The sequence below is a fragment of the Topomyia yanbarensis genome, chromosome 2 (genome assembly GCF_030247195.1).
Source record: "Topomyia yanbarensis strain Yona2022 chromosome 2, ASM3024719v1, whole genome shotgun sequence".
Lineage (NCBI taxonomy): Eukaryota > Metazoa > Arthropoda > Insecta > Diptera > Culicidae > Topomyia > Topomyia yanbarensis.
Window position 1 is genome coordinate 38,231,723 of NC_080671.1, and position 19,822 is coordinate 38,251,544.

A 19,822-nucleotide genomic window follows, 5' to 3' on the forward strand; every position below is an offset into this window, starting at 1 on the left:
TCCCATGCAGATTATAATTAAGACATTGCTCTCGTAGAATAATCGTACTATAGGTACAACGAAACACGAAAGTTTTCCACCGTAGCTCCTACGGCTTTAATGTATACTAATTTTCCTTCGTTACAGCGACGACGCACCCGGGAGCTTTACCTGTCGCGTCCTATTTCAGCCTACAAAGGTATTTAAATTGTCGGTAAATATTTGCTCACTCCGCAAACTTCCGAATGCCGGTTCTGTTTCAGGCTGTGAGAACACCACTCCTTCGAATTTTGGCTATAAAGACTATCGCTATAAGCTTTGGGAAATTTGGGTGTCGGCCCGGCCGTCGTCGTCGTCGTCGCCAATTCCGCCCACCCATTGTGTTGTGTCAGGTATGCAGAGCAATGTGATCCTAGAAAATCCAATAAAGTTACGAACGACGAGGGAGTGACACAAACCGCACATTATTGAAAGCCCCAAAAGTATATTTGACTTTTGAGGTAGGCGATTGGAACAAATTTTCCGGACGTCTCAAAATGTCGAGATGAACCATCATCGATTGGGTTCCGTCCGCCATGTATAGGCTCCGACGGGAGGGGTCAAAACGAGATTGGTGCTCTGTCAACAGCTTTTTCTTGGCGAGTCTCTAGTCGTCTGTGAAGTGGAACAACGAGAGGATAACCACAGAGGCCTGTTGCTGCTTGGCCGACCGACCGGACAGAGAGGATGCCAGGATATAATCCAGTAGTGTATTCGTCTGGTATGCCGGAGAAGTGTTCAAAAGGTGGAAAAAGGTTGGAATTTATGGAAACTAGACGTTGTTATTGGGATCCCTAATTGTTCCTTTTGGCTGGAGTGGTTAGAAAAGGATAATCGTAAAAAAAAAACACTAATTGGAACCTGAACTTGCTAAACCCTCGAAAGCAGTGGAACATTTACTTAATTGATCCAAATTTGTCGTCATGTTTACAGTCTAGTTTGGCTTCCTATATTTCACTATTGGACGTTAAAATTAAAAATACTATACTTTAGAGCAAGATAATTAACGAAAGGAAATTACCAATCGTAAAAAGCATCCGCCATTTACCGCAACTCTGCCGTACTGCTGACACTTAAGAACGACTCTGCAAGGCGACTGTCCTTTCCACGTTTTTCGCATGACCAACTTTTTAAGCCTTCCCTTCCTTGTGTACATTTACCGGATAGAAGTGCCCACCGGTTTCGTCATTGAGCCATGCCCATATAACGAGCTACCGAGGGCAGGGAAAACGCGTGCTGTCCTCATTTTAACGATGTAATTAACAACCAACATGAGGTAGAGTGAACCATTTTCAATGCCGTGGTTGTGACAGGAAAATGCGTTTGCTAATCCTGCACAACGACGACGACACTTATGACCGCATGGATTTAATTGAATCAAAGTTACACTTGTGATTTGGTTGAACGAGTTTAGAGTTGATGATTGAGTTCTAGCTAGATAGTAATCCGATTACAACTACGGCTGTCAGATGTCCTTAATTACATATAATTATAGTGTATCATTTGTTTGCAGTTATATTGTCAATTGCAGGGTATAAGAGATGAACGGGAGACTCGATTCCGTTAGAATCAATGGTCATAAGCATAATGATAAAGAGGTTTTGAGCCTCCGTTCTTCGTGATCGGTTCAAAATAGCTCCTGACTTTACGATATTAAACAAATTATCATTTTCTGATATTCTGAAAGATTAAGCTGTTCAACACAAGATCGGGGAGCAGAAGGAAGAAAATAGCAGAATTTTGGTGATGATATTTTGGAAAAAAAATTAGAACGGGGCTTCACAGTTTAAAACCAAAGTTTGTATGGAGAACTAGGGTGGTTCTACAGGGAAGATGTCAATGAAAATGGTCATCTTAACCTTCTTTCGGTGTTAACTTTTTGTAACGAATAATGTGTTAGCGGGTCATATTGACCCCGATTTCGAACTCAGTTGTAAGACACATTTTCAACCAAATCTATATGAATTGGAACTTAAATTGTTGGACTTTAAATTTTCAGTTTCTGGTAAATATTACTGTTTTTCACCTTATTGGTCAGTTTTAAAAACTGAGTTCGAAATCGGGGTCAATATGACCCGCTAACACCTTATTCGAAACTTTTTTGTACAGCCCTTCAGGAATGAGCGAAAATTTTGAACTCTATTGAATATCGTTGCTCTCCATGAAAGAGGAGAAGTCAAGAAATTCTAAACTTCTAGGTGCAAAACTCAAAAAGTTATCGCATTTTGAAAGTTCATCTGGGGTCATTTGGGTCAATTCTCGCATAAAGTTTTACATAAAATGCTTATTACGTCGGAAAAGAAATCTATGCAATTATTTTGCTCAATCGGACATCATTAAGGGGTTGCAGCGTTTAATTACATGAAGTGTTGAAAATCGAAAAAAAATCGTCGGAATATGTCGAAAAATAGCAAACAAAAACCGTTAAAAACAGATTTAAAAAATTTTTAGTACCAATGACTTTTTGAAAAAAAAAATTCGGAAATCAAAAATTTTATTGTAATGCCATATGATTTCAAATGATGGCAGGGGTTTAGGGTTCCAACTAAATTATTGAGAAAAGTTTTTGAAAAAATGGGAAGAAACTTCCCAGTTTAATGCCAAAGTTTTATACCATTAAAAAAATAACATATTCCAGGTGAAAATGAATATAGAGATAACTTTGGATTCATTCAAAAAATATTCGGTCAACTCCAGCGGGTTGGAGGGTTCAAGTGCTACATTCCGCCGGAACATATGAAACAGGACAAAAGTAGGCCTAAATCCAATCCGCGCAATACACCTATTACATTTCACATCGCCTATCACCGTGCAAACAAGCAAAGCGCACATGGTGTCAACGCAGACTGGCCAAGCGACAGGCAGATCGATGAATGTTCGCATTGTGCTTTTTGTATGAATATGAGCCTTTTTGACCATCGAATTTTCCGAACGAACTGGGATTGGGAGCAGAACAAATTCAAATGATGGAAGGGATTTAGGGTTCCCATTAAATTATTGTGAAGAAATTTTTGAAAAAAAAAATTGGAACGGGACTTCACAGTTTAAAACCAATTAGTCTAGTGACCTGAGTTACACTGAAATTGGATTGAAGTTTAATTACCCAGTATGGAATTACTCAGAGGACTCTTCATAAATTCATGAACATTGGAACTACAATTATGTCTTCTCGATATTCTTGTATATTTTTAGTAATAGTGGGGTAAAGTCGATTTCTTCGAAAGACCCATCATGCTTCAAAAATATAGTAGGAATTATTTATTTATTTTCGTAAACACACGTAGACTACAAACACGATTTTATAATGTATACTTATTGATAACAAAATAAATCATTGCAAATTCGCGGCGTTCTTTGAGAGTTTGTATATTAATAAGCATGCAGCGTGCCTCATATGATGGAACAGAGAATGCGGTCTAATTGAGTTAAGGTGTACACTTCATACAAGAGAAACAGGTTTTGGACTGATTCAATGCGTTCTTCATGCAGGAAGGTGTATGGACTCAATACTACGCTGCAATATTTCAGAATTGGTCTGACCTATGCATTACATCAGGGTTTAAATGTGTAAGGAACTTCAAAATTATAGTTGATGTGTTTAATAAATCCCAGCACACTATTAGCTCCATTTATTATTGTATTGCAATGTTCAACAAATGTGGGCTTGGAGTCTGAAATTCTCTCCTAGGAGTCGTAAAATTTTACGTTTTTCTTCAAGTTGGTTTCCTAAATATATGTCTATTGATTGGGAATCAGATTTTCTGCTGAACTCTATTGAATTACATGTTTTTTATATACCACGTTTGGAATAGAATATTTTTGACACTAAAAACGGTCAACACTCAACAGCCGTCAAGTTCAGTACAGTTACCAGATCAAATACAATGCATGTTCCCTCGTTATCTACCCGTGCAACAGAATCGTTTCAAACGAAGAAAAAATTCAGCAAAAACAGTGACGTGCATGCGAATATGCGAACAATAGCACCATAAGATGACACGTATACTATAGGACAGTTTATGGTTTACCACAACATTATAGAAAACAAAGTTTTAAATTCTTGATAAAGGTCGCCTAAATCCATGGAAACGTTGGAAGTGAAAGTAATATTGTTATTCTCGCTGTCTACTTTACGACTGATTAGCCGAAACACTTTTCATAATAGAAGCTCGACAGTCAAAAATGAGCGTATTGGCACACACGTTTCATATTTCGGTTATATGTGACACGTTTTTATCATTATGGTATCTGACAACATGCTTCTGTAGTTATTTCTAAAGCACGGGTGGACTCAAGTGGATTTGTGCCTCAGGAATTAGTAGCGACTGGTTCAAATGACACGTTCCCCATGTTGATCGGAGATTTGTGCCTTGCATGATTTGTCTTTTCATCATTTCCCTGATGGGAAGGATCGGGGAAGGCTAGGGGTAGGGAAAATAACGACATAGAGAACATCGTCTATATGGATGTATTCTTCACTACCCAGGAGATAACGACACTTCTTGGTGAGCGGAGATATCAACACACCCGCGAGGATATATAACAGAACGACAACACCCGACGAGTCATTCCAATTGAGTTTGAGCTTGTGCGACCACCCCTGGCTGCCACTCCGTTACCGATCTGGACTAGCTGGAGCTGCACAGGGAATCAGTAGATAATTATGCTTGGGAGTAGCGAAACATCTTTCAATGTACAACTCCTGGTAATCCTGTTTTCATTGATCAAGACCGGCGCCGACCAAGCCCGATCGCGGAAGGAAAGGGAAGGAATTTTAGCCCGATACTTGCTTTTGCTAGAGACCGTATATACTAATATTATTCGGCTTAAACCGATTTAGGTTTATTAACTTTCGCCGAGACTTTTTCGAAGCCATAGTTCAGTTTATAGCCATTTTTCGCCGAAAATTCCAGAGAACGGTCCCCGATACTACAAAAATACTGCTGTATTTGCCTTATCAAAACATCAATACTCTTCAAACATTCCTTGACATTCCACGGAATGTAAAGGAATTCCTTTATTCTGGTGAAGGTTATAGGGTTTGACGGCAGTCCTTTGCCTTCCCACTTGTCCCCTTCAATTTCTGTTTCAGCCAGGTAAAGTTTTGTTCACTATCAGGAGAGAACCAAACAAGAGACCCCTTTTAACAGATCATTCTTTAGCGTAATCGAATAATGATCTTTCTCCAACCTTGCTCGCACTCGATAAGTATTGAGATTCGAACGCTCTGTGCCAGTCTTCCCAAATGAACATCGTACACAATGTTGATCTGTGCTCATATTAATCCCACACTTTGTGTACGAACTCGAACACGCTATTTCGTACCAAAACACGTGCACATGTTTGCCTGCACAACCGAACCCCATGTACGTACACGGTGTGCGTACACATAGGTTCGTGACACTAGTTTTCTCATTCTCACTCTCATCATCACTAGTGTTGACACTTTTTACCTTGTACGAATCGTTCTCGTGTGCGTACACGGATGTACGTACACGGATGTTTGAACAGGAGTTTGCACATCGTTCGCTTAAGTTCAATGTTCGAGGCGAACCTGTACATCGAGACGAAGCATATTTGAGGTTGAACGCTAGCACGAAATTTTGTACATAGGTGCACACTTGTCGATGTTCATGGGAAGTCTGCTCTATACAATGAGCAGAAGCAATGTTGAAGTGAGCACCTCTGCGATTGTATTTGTTTTCTGTGATTTTGTTCAATTTTTTTTCCATTTTTAAGGAATTAGAAAAAGCTCGCTTCTCGCAACTGCCAGTATCCACACTCGATGCTGTGGGAAGTGACTCAATTTTTTATTCACTGAAAATCCGAAAAGGGTCTACACGCATCAACGGTTTAATCAAAACGAGTGTTTATAATCTAGCAAGGTCCACAAAATTAAATCCAATTCTTTACTACCACTTATTTAAAATTAAGCTATCACACAGTCAAACCGCAAAGGGTTGCTACATCTGGACGTTTAAATGATCGAAGTCGTTGGGAACGAGCCAGTTTACAAACACATAGGTAATACCGTTAGAGCAGAGAGTTACATCTAACACCTCTTCTCTACTAGATTGGGCAAATGTTGAATGATTTCCTACATTAGGTATACGCAAATTTGTGCTGCATTACTAGTCCATCAATTCGGTACCTCTCAAATGAATATCTGAGCTGACCCAAATTATGTGGTGGTTATTTGCATCGCTGCTGAGTGGATTACGTTTATATCCAACGTTTCCAATATCTTTCGTCCATTTTTTCATTAGAGAAAATCATTTTACGTTAGTTTTGTATGTTACACTAGTAAAATACATTCGTAAATACGAGCTCATTCGAAGTATTTTCGTGCATTGCTAAAAGTTGGTTTCGTTCATTTCATGAACTGAAAAAATGGCGACTTGAAGAATGAACATTTTCCTAATTTGTCACATTTAGTGTACATTGCACGAAATTTATCGTCAATGACGACACCATTCGTTGTGATTGGAACAAAAATATTTTCAGAGTTTTTTGCCAACAAACAGTACTCAGTACCGGCTTTCTAAGAGTTTGAAACAGGCACACATATTTTATAGAGATAAGTGGTTTGGGTCTAGCTCGGTTTGTGGCTTTCGACTGACATGGTGCATTCTAGTTGGCACTGACTAGTTTTTCCTATTTACAAGTTAATAGATCAATCCGCATTGATGACATAGGAGATGAAAAACGAGAACAGGAACAAGACAAAAACTGATTCATGTTAAATTTTGTTTAGTGATGACTCAAACACGCTGGCAGAAGGTCGATTTATATGAATTGTATCCTTCGAACCGGTGTTCACACACACTCAGGTGCCACTGCGTCCAATTATTATAAAATTTGTCTTGTGGGACGAACCGAGGTCCTTTTAGCTAAAGGTGTAGTATCAGTCCACCAAAAAAAGGCTTAGGTTTAAATTTTGTTTGCAGTTTGGCATGGACTACAACATAATAAAAACATAAAATTACAAAGTATACAATACTTACCTCATACGGCATCTCTAATAATTCGAATTGTCGCGTCGCATTTAAAATGATTTATTTTCGAGATAATGCAGTCAGCGCTGGTTTCTTTCTCTGGCTGAGATATGGGAACATTTGAGTTTTTTTGATGCCCCAGAATGTGCTGAGAACTCCTTTTCTGAGCCCAGATTTCTGAGACCAGGAGATGTCTGCTTTGGTTTAGCACCAGTATTTCCTCGAGCTGTTGTTTTTGGAGGACCTTGAAGAGACACCTTCTGGCCTTTACAACGAAGCGAACTGTTCCTCCTTTATCTATTGCTTCTGGGCGCAGCAGAAGATGTTCCCTCATGGGGTTCATCAGAGTCGCCTTTGTTAGTAGACAATTTAGTATTGATATTCGTAGAGACCGGTGGCGTAGCTATCTTCAGCATTTTTGAAAAATATCGCTTTGGGCGCCCTTAAAGGGAACGCTTCAGTTTCTCCTTGCGCTTTTTGTACGCGAGACATGTCGAGATATCATGTGGGTTTCCCCCACAGTAGAAACACTTTTCAACATCCCTTCCACAGGAGTCATTAACATGGTTCTCAGCGCATTTCCCAGAAAGAACCTTATTGCTACAATGGGGGGCTGTGTGTCTCAATTGTTTGCAATAAGTGCAGTTCATGAAAGGGCGAACAGGTTGACGAACCTTGGCAAACAGGAGGTAGGAAGGTAGAGTAGAACTAGCGAAGGACGCCCGATAAGAGTCTGAAGCAACGTATGTCCTCTTCTCGTCAGCAACGACTGATGCTGAATGCATCAATCGAGTATCTTCACTGGTTGAAGCACTGGTTGAATATCAAATCTGTTTTTAAAACAGCCAACCCCGTGTGACATCAGATCCACGCGATTCAAACTCGAATCGGAGACGACCGCGTCAATTTCAATCCGATTAACTGGTATATATATACTCTACACTCCTTCGTAAAAGGACCATAGCTAGTAATACCATTTGCCTGCTTCAAACTACCTTTCACCACCCGAAGCTTATCAGAACAAATTTTCGATATTCCTGTCAAAGCTGAATATCGCTCCGTCAGAACTCGAGAGCTCTGCAATAGATTCAAACATTTTTTGTGTTTGGCCCGTAATAAGATTACAAAAGGCTGGTTTGCGGAGTCGGGGAGTTGATTGTGTTTCGACATCTATTTCACCGTAAGGTAAACCATTGTCAGGGGAAGTCATTTTTGACGGGTGTAATGCGCAGTGCAAGATGGTATTAGAGATAAGGATGGGGAATGTAATATTATAGCGATACCTAACTTGTACAACGGTATTCAGGCAGCTTACAAGAGAAGAAACACTGCTGCTTCCTTACTCTGCTGATCATATAACGATAAACGGACACACACAAAAGAAAAAAATAACGAAACCTCGACGAGGCGGAGAACGCAAAAGATAACCTTGAAGGCGGATTCCCGGACTGGGAATATCGACTAATCAGTCCGAGAGCCACCGAACGAATGATCTTCCGATTAAATTTTTAATTAAATGTTAAGGAAAGGTGGAAATTTACTCCTATAAATTATTGTTGAAATGAAACAACAAAGTCAAAGTAAGGACAATGTAACAAGCCTGCTTCTTCCCATTATTTTTAAATCTTTGCAAAGGTCCTATTCACGCTCAGATATGTACTCATGATAATCAGATTGCAATTCATCAATTCTGTCGATAAATTACTCACTATGGGAAATTCCATGAGAAAGTAGCTGAAAACAATAAAGCATCTCAAATATTGAATGCAGAAATTCATCAACTTATTAACGTTTTATTCTCTTATATTAATGGTTTCATTGTAAAGTATTTCAAAATGTTGTTAAAAATAACATGCACGCAGTTTATGTTATAGCTGTTCAAATTGAAGATCTCTGAATTGCACAATTCAATATTAGTCTTCGGTAAAAGCCAATTTAATTCACTAAAAAGAATATTGGATAAAATCATTTTGGCGCGTGAAGAGCAGGTAACGTTTTATGGAAAATTACCGAGTGTTTGATACAGGAGACCCGATTTCATGGCCCAAAAATTTATAGCTCAAGTATCCAATACTCCAACAAAACTATACAAACCGTTGACCAACGTTTAAAGCACCTCCAATTACATGGGAAACTCATCCAAGTATAAACGAACAAAATAAAAAGAATAAGAAAACTGAGTACATTATAACATTCGATTAAATTTTGTACCAGTACTTTAGGATGACCAAATCAACTTCCAACGAACCGTTATCTTTGCCGGCGCGCCGGGCAAACATCACACACCGCTTCGCGCTTAGCGCCCCACAATCGCGACGCAGAGCAATCAACGAAACAGCTGCTGGGTGCTTGCTTGTTATTACAGAACTGATTGTTTCGCGGTCTTGCTTGACGCGTCGTACCCGCGCTTGTTTGATCATGTTGGACTCTGTTTGTTTTGCCTGCGCTGAGCCGCAGAGAAAGTTTGCGACCTGACCCGTGCGAATAGAGATTATTAATTAATTTAATATTGATTCAGCTGTAGAAAAGGCAGTAATGGAAGTAATCTGAACAACATCCGCCCGGCTAGCTCAGTCGGTAGAGCATGAGACTCTTAATCTCAGGGTCGTGGGTTCGAGCCCCACGTTGGGCGAACGATTATTTTACAAAAGCTACAGACGTCACAAGCAATTCTTATAAGAACAACAACAACCGTATGATAAATTTGAGTTATTATTCCTATTTTATTAGAAGTGTTTAAAGTTGGCGGAAAAAGGATGAACCATCAAATAGAATGTTCCTGCCTGTTACTGATGAAACATCAGGCTTGTTTTGAAAAGTTAACCTCTTTTTGAGTTTGTTTAGGGCACGTTTACGTTAGCTTCAATCCATGTCTGCTGTTTGGCAGGCAAAATTTCTTGAAACTAAAGGATTACAATTTGAAATTAATTTAAATTTGAAAAAATGTTACATTCGAATTAAAGGGAGTAATTTACTGTTTCAAAGATGTCAACAAAACATCGCTCGCTATAGATATGATTAGACATATATTGTAAACCGATCCTCCCTAGGGAGACAGATGCTTAACTCCACGTTAGGCGTAAGAGGCACAAAATCTAGCTACATAGGTCCAGGTGTTTGCGATTCGACTTCGTCTCTTCAGAAATTTGGCATTTGACTACTGAACCGCGGGCTGCCGCTAGTCAAAAATAGGAAACACTGGTACCCTCATTGACGAAGCGTCACAGCCCGAGTTGTGAAATCTGATTTGATTTTGATTAGGGCGTAAAAGCTTCAATTTTTGATTTTTCCACAAAAAATTCTCAAACACTGCTTTGATTTTCCGCCAAATCAAGAAGAAGGTCCCCTTAACAGTCTGACCGGATTGTTTTGCTGTACGGTAAACGAAAAAAATGCAAAACCGAGATTGATCGGACTAATGACAAACGGTTATGACATGGGGATGTAGCTCAGATGGTAGAGCGCTCGCTTAGCATGTGAGAGGTACGGGGATCGATGCCCCGCATCTCCAAACTTTTTTATGTTACTCTTCAATTCACACAAGTTTCAATCTGTTACAGGACCATAAATAAAGACTTGTTGTTTGGTTTGGCCTATCATCTATGGGATTATCCATGGAACTAATTCACAATCATCACAGGCAATAAAATATGGCGGTACTTTTGTTTGATGTAAACGCGATACATTTTTGTGCGTGTTATTTCAAAAGGGCAAATAAGCATGCTGTCAAAATTAACTTTGAGGAGAAATTTCAGACAAACCCGTACTCGACGATTAGAAATCACAAAAATTGACGAAAGAGAATTTTTTTCTCTTTCAATAAATGCTGACAATCGTTCTGGGTGAGCTATGGTTTGTCCGGAATTGTCTCTCAAAGAGAATTTTGACAGTATGACGTTTACAAAAAAACACTAGCTATCAACTAATATGCAAATAGGGTAGTTGTTACCAAATTCGTCTTAGTTTTCTCCGTCATACTAAACGCCTTAGAAAGATCATCTATCTATTTGTGTTTAACGGTTTGGGTAAAACTAGGGTAAAAAGATGAACATTTGATTCTAATTTTCGCATCGCTCAAACACATTTTTTGATATTTCTCAAATGTATTTTTTTTGGTTTCGCAACCATATTATATTTTAAGAACGAAATAAAGCAATCAACAAAATGAATCCCAGCAATGAAATGAATAATAGACGTCAGAGATAGTTGCTTACTCGTATCGTTCACATATTCTGCCCATGAAGATAGAGTCCCATAAAGATAGAAAATCCCATAGAAAATGACACACATATATGCGATCATGGGTAGTATTATAGTAGAAGAAAACAAGGGGTAAAAATAATCTTTGCATGCTACCCAATTAATATCTAACTGTATTTATCCCATTGACACCACTTTTATTACTACGTTGATAATGGCCAACACGAAGCGACGCACTCCTGGTCTCAACGTACATTTATGAATTCCGACAGATTAGCTACACAAAGTTCATTGGTTGCGCCACTTACACACCCCATGCGTCCTTTTATGAGAGTAACTTTATCAAAACTCGCGTGCCAACCGGTCGTTAACAGTGACAGGTCAAGTTAGAATGCCGAAAATGTTGGTCAAACAGTTTTTCTTGTTGGCCTAGTCCTGGAAAAAGCACTTTAAGAAGGTCTAATTGGAATGTTGTTTATTTTCGTCCGAAAGCCCTTGTAGATTTATCCTTCTTATTGGAAGGAGATTGCCTTTTGTTTCCATAATAAACTGACTTTTTGCGTTTCACATGTCCAACATGAACTTACTTGGTATGAATGGCTCCTACCTGGAATAGAATGATCGAAAAACGGAACAAGGGGAATGTGAAATAGCATCAAGAGGGAAGTGATTGTATAGAAACCCGATCAGAATGAAATGACAAGATTATAACATAATGCAATTTTCGTAGTAAGCTGTGCCATAAATCTAGTCTTGTTAGTAGTAAAAATAACAGAAAATTATAACAAGTAACAGTGCGAGATATAGTTTTGAAATGTTTCTGTTATGTGTTTTTGATCGGGAAGCGTTACGCCTTGAAACAAAACTGCGGAATGTAGCAAGTAACAACATTGAACTGTCGCAAATAATCCATTCGATAAGTCGACACAGATCTTTCATTAGGGCCTAAGTCGCAATGTACTCAAATGGAGAAAAATCAGTTTCAATATTCGGCGAAGGTTTTCTAAATGTAGTTTTTATTGTAGGTATAAATTACTTTATGACCGTGTTTTTCCGGAAGCATTTTTCGTTAAACCTTATGACAATATAACAAAGAATTTAATTCCTATGTGCTTTTAGTGGGTAGAAACTAAAAAAATGCTTACGCCCAATTTGCATCCCAGTCGTGATTTCGCCCTTCAGCAACCACCATTTGCGGAAGGGCTAAACCGTGTACATAATTTTCAGAAGGGCGCGGTAAATGGGCTAAACTGACTCTGTCTTGCTGGGTAGGGCTGGGTAAATGGGCGAGCTTGACAGTATACCTTTTAATAGGGCTCAGCAAATGGGCGCATAGAAACCCAATGTAAAAGAAAGGGCGCGTGAATCTTTTCTTCAAATTTCATGAAAATATCGAAATATTCGAATGTTTATGTGCAACAACTATCGAGTAGACATGATCATAGTAGATATTGCTTATCATTTATATAACAGAATCGCCGTTTATTCTTTTATTTGTGAATAATAACCGTACGCCCGCTTCTGTCTAAAAATGTAAGTTTGGCCTTTATATTCCATATGAGAAGAAGGGCCTAAGTCGAAATCTCGAAGAAAATGCATGTTTCGCCGTTTTGTTTTCTTTAATTATACATCGAACTAAAAACCATTTTAACTAATTTTCACCTCAATCTTGTAGTATTTTTGTTGCATAATGTCGTAATAGCGAAAACGCAGTTTGTTTACATTTGCGATTTAAGCCCTAATGAAAAATCTATGTCGAAGTGTTCGTTGTGAATGTGATTGTTGATTTTAGCACTGGGTGCAAAAATACCTAAATTGGATTATACACTCCGTAGTGTATTTGTTTATGAAACATTACTCATGCTCGTTTAATATTTTTGATGTAAATTTGTTGTTAGTTTTTCCATCCATGAGCGTTTCCTGTCGGAGAGCTAGCGTCAATTCGGCGCTAGCTTAGTCCTGGCACTAAGTTTGTGTAGGGTTCTGATGAGACGAAGTCGAAACGCAAATTCCATAACTAATTTAGTTATAGATTTTGTGCCCTCCACTCGCAAATGTGGTTTGATTCATTGATTCACTCTTCTTCTTAGTGGAGAAAAAATGGGTTTTACTTAAATTTTTCACTTTATGGAGAAATATTACATGTTGAAAATAAGAAAGCCAATTAGAAGTATCTAGCGAAGGGGAAAAAATGTTTTGCAAAACTTGGATACTCGTATCGGCATTTTTTTGGGAAAATCGGCTGAAAGATTTCAATAACCCCCATTTTAGGTAGGTGAATTGGACTAGCTCCTAATTTTTATTTTATATGTACTATGAAGTTTTACATAACAAAGAGAACTTTTCTTTTTACAATTCGAAATTAAAGAAAAAGAAATAGGAATGACTTCGAATTGACTTCTATTGCTAAAATACATACAAGAACTGCGAGGTCCGGATTGGACCAAGGTTGGAGTTATTAGGGCTGTTGATATACTTTTGTGCAGAACGCTTTACACGCTATACTGTAAATGATGAGAATTAGAAAATAAATATGCGTAATCGATCAGCTTTTCAGGAAAAAATAAGTATTCGCAAATCGATTGGCATGTTTCAGTTCCGTAGCTCATAAACCCTTTCTAAGGTCCGAATTGGCACTGTTCCTCCTATTGTTTATGTGGTCTACTTATCTGGTCCGTACAAAAGCATCTTATCAGGATGCCGAAGAAGCTCGAACGAAATTTTCCCAGTTTCAGGAAACAATCAATTCTTACCTGTAAAGAAAAGAGAAGAATAAACATTAGCTTCTGAATTATATTGAAGTTCGGTTGTCAGCATGAATGCAGTCAAATGTTCAACCAACTGTATTTATTCATGAGAACAGTTCATTGATGGATTATCGGATGAGTCTGATACGATGTTTGATTAATGTGATGTAACACTAGACTGCCTACAATTACAAAGGAATCATCATAATACAAACGATCTTCATTCGCAGTGAACGTCGATAACGCTCGCAACAATACGACTTACATGCAATTCTCCTTATGCATTTCTTGGCAAGACAGCATTAAAGAAATGATTAACGCAGTTTAAAATTTTTACTAAGTTTTTCTTCGAGAGTTGTCCTACTGGAGCTGTAGACCTAGATTCTCGGAAGGACTCCCCGTCAGAATCACACACTACAATTGTAAACGAGATAGACAATGTCACCCACTAAAACACTGTCGCAGCGGGCCGTGATTCTGAATGTAATATCCATTGTATGGTTCACAATCGCATGTATTATCGCGAACGGCTCGAGCGTTTATACGTTAACGTGTTCAATCGTGTGTTCGTTTGTATATCGCATGTGCTAACGTATATGTAACTTCGCGTGTATAAATTCTATGTTATGACCGTGTGTCTTTTCACATATTCACGTGTGTTCTTGGATGATCGCGCGGGGACCGTGAATCTGATACTGAATTTTCGGTGCAAGGTTCAGATGCTAGAAGTAAGCGAGTTCGTCCATATCACTAGATTTTCCGGTCATGTCGCCATGGAACGTGTTGTCTAGTGGATATGAGTGTTACTTTCTGATTGGTACTGCTGAATATACGGAAATAAGTTGCTAAGACGGAGGTTGTAGTTTGCCGGACGTGACCGATTCATGATCCCGCGAACACGGATGTGAGTTCGCGTTTGAAACCGCGTTTGTAATTTCGTTAGTACTAAAACGTTCACCTTATTACCGGGGTGCTATCGAGTTTACGCGATCGCGGGCGTAGGTGTTCGTTGATGAACGCGAAGGGCTTAAGCGTCCATACGTTAACGTTTTTGTCTCATGTGCTCGTGTGTATGCGACATCGCGGGTATACATCAGAGATGCATGAAGCACAGCACGAGAGCCTAACACGAGCTGAGCGGCCGCTTTGAACGAAACAAAAGCAATAAGCACTGACACTGCTCGTGCTAGGTAACCTTCGTGCTCGAGCTGTAGGATTCGAAGAGCTAGCGCAACGAGTTAGCACGATGAGCTAGCACCATGAGCTAGCTCGGTAAGCTGGCACGAGCAAGCTCGGTGAGCTAGCTCAGTGAAGTAGTACGAGTTAACTCAATGAGCTGGCACGGTAAGCTTGTCCGATGAGCTAGAACGGTGCAGTAGTGTAAGCTATGGAACGAAAGAATAGGACAAAGCAAGAAATAAGCGTTGGTAAATGTGCGACAGGTTGCTGAAAAAACGATGCAGGCATCATTACTCACACTAACGCGTTTTTTTCTACTTTGCTATAGCTGAGGTATATCTGCAGCGTGCTAGCTATCACCGTGCTAGCGAGAGCTCTCGCTCATCGGTGCTCGTGCTACTTGCTAACTCTAGCTCATCGGAAACCTGCACAAGCACTGACTCAATTAATTTAGCCCTGACAAATTATGAGCCAGTGCACAAGAATAGGACACGGAGCAGCACCGTTCTTGTGCATGCCTGGTATACATTCGATTTCATAATCGTGTGGCCATTGACATATTCGCGTATGTTTTATGATGGTCACGTGGACAGTCATTCTGGTATTTTGTTTTCAGTGTACGGTTCAGATTCTGGAGTGAGTCCCATATCCCTGTTCCCGCTCATGGCAGCGTGTAACGTGCTGTCTAGTGGAGATGACAGCTTTCTTTTTTTTAAATTGGTCCAAATGAAGGTATAGATCTACACCTAATACCGGGGATAGACTTCCGGATGTGACCTGTTCATGATCGCGCAAGCGCGGGAGTTTGTAGGTTCACGCTCGAGACCGCGTATGAAAATTTATAAGTGCTGAGACGTTCACCTTATCACCGGGATGTTATTATGTTCGTGAGATCGCGGGTGTAGGTTGCGGAGGATCAAGCATTTGTATGTCAACGTGTTTATCGCGTGTGTGTCGCATCGCCCGTATGAATTCGATTTTTTGTCGCCATAGAGCGTGTTGTTTAGTGGATATGAGTGTCATTTATTATTTGGTCCACCTGAAGGACCCATGCTACTAGGACCGGGGGTAGGGACTTCCGGACGTAAGCGATTCATGATCGCACGAATACGAGCGTTTGTAGGTTCACTCCAGAGACCGCGTTTATGAATTTATAAGTGCCAAATCGTTCACTTAGTCACCGGGGTGTTTGCGAGATCGCGGACGAAGGGAAGGACTCGAGCGTTTGTGTGTTGACGTTTTTGTCGCGTGTATGTAACTTCGCGTGTTCTTAAATGATCGCGCGCGGACCGTGAATCTGATACTTATTTTTTAGCGTATGGTTCAGATGTTAGAAGAGAGTTAGTTCTCCCATTTTACTTGAATTCCCGGTCATGTCGCCATGGAACATGTTATCTAGTGAATATAAGTGCCATTTTTATTGGTTTAACTGAAAGCACGAGTCTGGGCTGCTACGATCGAGGGTAGACTTCCGGACGTGATCGATTCATAATCGCGCGAAGGTAGGTTAACGCTTGAGACCTCCTTTGTAAATGTCTAAGTGCTAAAACGATCACTAATAAAGTGGGGTGTTCTAATGTTGGCGAGATCGCGGGTATGGATGATTGCAATTGCATGTTCGTGGTTGTGACCCAGTTTGTGTTATCGAGATGGCAACGAGCGTTTGTACGTTTGGGTTAGGAGAGACTAATAGGGTTGAACTATTATATTTTTTAATGCGCCTGTGCTCTTTGACAACCACTAATAGGCTTCCACATTTACATTCTTTAACTAATTAGTTACCCTGTGCACGGTGACGAAACCGATCGATAAATCGACACAAAATGACCTCCACTGTGAGCCATGTCCACAAGCACTGCCATTAAGCTGTTGAACTTTTTTAAAAACACGGCACACAGTCGGCTAGTCGGCCACGTCAGTGTGCACAGACTAATGGTTGAGCGTTACTTTGGGCTGGTACAGAGTATGAAAAACCAAAAAACATAAAAAAGGCCCATAAACCCTCTCGGTTTCCTCAACGCATCACTATCGAGGCGTAATGCAATAACCATTTTAAAGCAGTTATCTGTCAGAGGTTCTTTAAAACTGATGCACAAATATGCTTGATGATTTATGCAATACCGTCAAACCCATCAACCTAGGGGAGGGCAGTTTTTTGCCATGAAAATTTGAGGAAATATTGTTTAATTGTGATATTGTTATATAGACATCGAATGATACAAACACTCTCTATATCGGCACGATTTAAAAAGTGTGCCTTTTTTTACCGAATTAACCTTAGTTCTTACATACATGCATGGTGCAATTGTACATGAAGAAAATATATGCCTTGAAGAACAGCTCATGAATGAAAGAACGATGCGGTTTATCAATCAATGAACGGATATACTAAGTTTTTTTTACACGTTCTTTTCGCACGGTTTTTTACACAGATTTTTTACACAGTATTAGCAAAAATAGTCCTTTTGAAGGCAAAAGACTTAGACGATTTGTGAACAAGTTTTTCTTGCACTGATTTTACAATTTCGATTTCTGATTTTATTCCAAGTCCTTTTGAATGCAAAGAACTTGGAAAATTTTTGGAAAAGGCGGATTTTGATTCTTTCTGGCCCGCACTCCTAAAATATGGTTATATTTGAAAAACTATTAACGATAACGGGCTTGACGAGTAGATGTCAAATATCAATGTTTGACGCTATTTTGAAAACAAGAATTTTGGAGTTTTGGAGAATTCCACTTAACCGGAAGTCGCCATTCCGATTAAGTGGAATTCTCCAAAACCCTATCAATGTGCGTATTTTGGGAATGAATTAAACGAGTAGACGGCAATTTTTGCTGACCGACTCTATTTTGAAAATCATGATGATGAGTTCCAGTGTGCAAAAAACTTATTCAAAAATCGACTTAGGATATTTTTGATAAAACTCCGAAATCATCGTTTTTTCTAAAAAAGTGTAAGTCTTTTACATTTAACGTAACGTGTTTCTTTTTGTGCCGTTTTCGCAATTTCCGCGGCTTTTTTGCACGGTACGTATTCCCTTTGTAAAAAAACATTGGTGTATACGAATATTTCTGCTTCTACAGACACATTCCAGCGTTAGGGGACAACGTTTGCACGCATTATGCAAGTGTTAACAGCTTGTCGTTTGAAAAATCCTACGATGTACGCTCAAAACACCTAATTGAATACTTTCAAAGTCCTAACACAACGTTAATGTTATGGGTTCGATATTTTTCAGGTTGTCATTTCATCCTGAGAGGTGAAAATGTCGCGTTAGGGGAGAACAGAGCAAAATATTGATTTTCAAACCTACATTTGTATTTATCAAAAAACCTGCTCTATCTCAAACTAGGAGTTTGATCATCGATAGTCACAGAACAATACTGTATACTTAGATTTTCGTGGTTTCATGAAATTTTTTTCACGACCGTTGCAAACACTGCGTTAGAGGACAACACCAAAATGAACCCAAACGGTCGCATATGAAGTGTTGTCCCCTAACGCGACCGAAGTGTTTGTTGAAGCTCAAACAAAGCGAAGTATATTACCTCTAGACATGTAAATAACTCAAAACAAAAATTTGAAATGCCAAACTAGATGTATTTCCAGTTTCACCTTCATGTGTATTTGACAAATGATATTTAGAAATCAAATTAATATGAATTGAGAACAGGCCACACCGCATACCACATTTGGGCCCGGTATAGAAGAGATTGTAGACCACAATCGCCACTTTCTAATGGTTGGAAAAAGGTGGTTTCAGGTAGTTTTGGTAAGTTGAATACATTATTGACATCGGAAAATATATTAAATTAAATTAACTGTTTATTAGGGTAGCTCAACAACTTTTTATTTTGTTGACCAAATAAGTTTTTTCAAGCAATTTTAATACGCTGACTTTGTTTTTTGACATTATAAAATCTTGAAAATAAAATTGATTGTTGATTAGGGCAGATCAAAAAACGTCATTAGGGTGGTTAAATATTTATTTTCTTGTTGCGTTAAAAATAAACAAATGTGACACTGACGCAACTCAGCAAAGGTAAGACAGTCAAACGATTATACTCAGTCAAGCAGTTATTATATTTACATATTGTATATAATGTCGCGAAAAACCAGTAATAAGGTTGAAGTAAAGATTTCGAAATAGAATATCGTCCTTCCAGTTCAACCTCTGGCGTTTGTTCAACCGTTTCTACTCATAGATCTGCAAGAAGACACTTAATAGTTATGATTGCGGAAATTAATCAAAATGCAGCCATTTTATGCGATTTTTGGAAAAGAAGGGAAAGACGCAGCTTTTGGAAAATTTAGATATATTTCAGTATAAAATAATTGTTAAAAATTTGCACACAATTGCGGTCTTATGGGTCAGCTGGCCGGCTTGTCATTGAATTATCTAAAAACTGGAGAATTTCGTGAAATTGTATCTTTTATTTGCGAATTCTGAGAAATGCGCATCCTCGATAAAATTTTGACTTTAACGTGCTATAAAAACATTAAAAAGCTATGTTAAACTACGATGTTTGGTTCATGTAGAAGAAAAACAATTTCGAAAAGGCAAACCGTGGTTTGTTCCAAGGGGTCAATAATTATAAACTGTGAAGTCCCGTTCCATTTTTTTTTTTCAAAAATTTCTCCACGGTGATTTAGTTGGAACCGTAAATCTGCGCCATCTTTTT

At 39.0% G+C, this 19,822-nt stretch overlaps 1 protein-coding gene and 2 non-coding genes across 5 annotated transcripts in view; 2 read left to right on the forward strand and 1 right to left on the reverse strand.

The window, feature by feature from the left end:
* Positions 1–19,822, reverse strand: part of LOC131683067 (disintegrin and metalloproteinase domain-containing protein 10-like) — a 229,601-nt gene that overhangs the window by 97,661 nt on the left and 112,118 nt on the right. The gene's annotated exons all lie outside the window — the stretch shown is intronic.
* On the forward strand, positions 9,573–9,645 carry Trnak-cuu (transfer RNA lysine (anticodon CUU)). The gene has a single exon. It is a non-coding gene; the product is annotated as a tRNA-Lys (tRNA).
* Trnaa-agc (transfer RNA alanine (anticodon AGC)) lies at positions 10,452–10,524 on the forward strand. Its single transcript has one exon. It is a non-coding gene; the product is annotated as a tRNA-Ala (tRNA).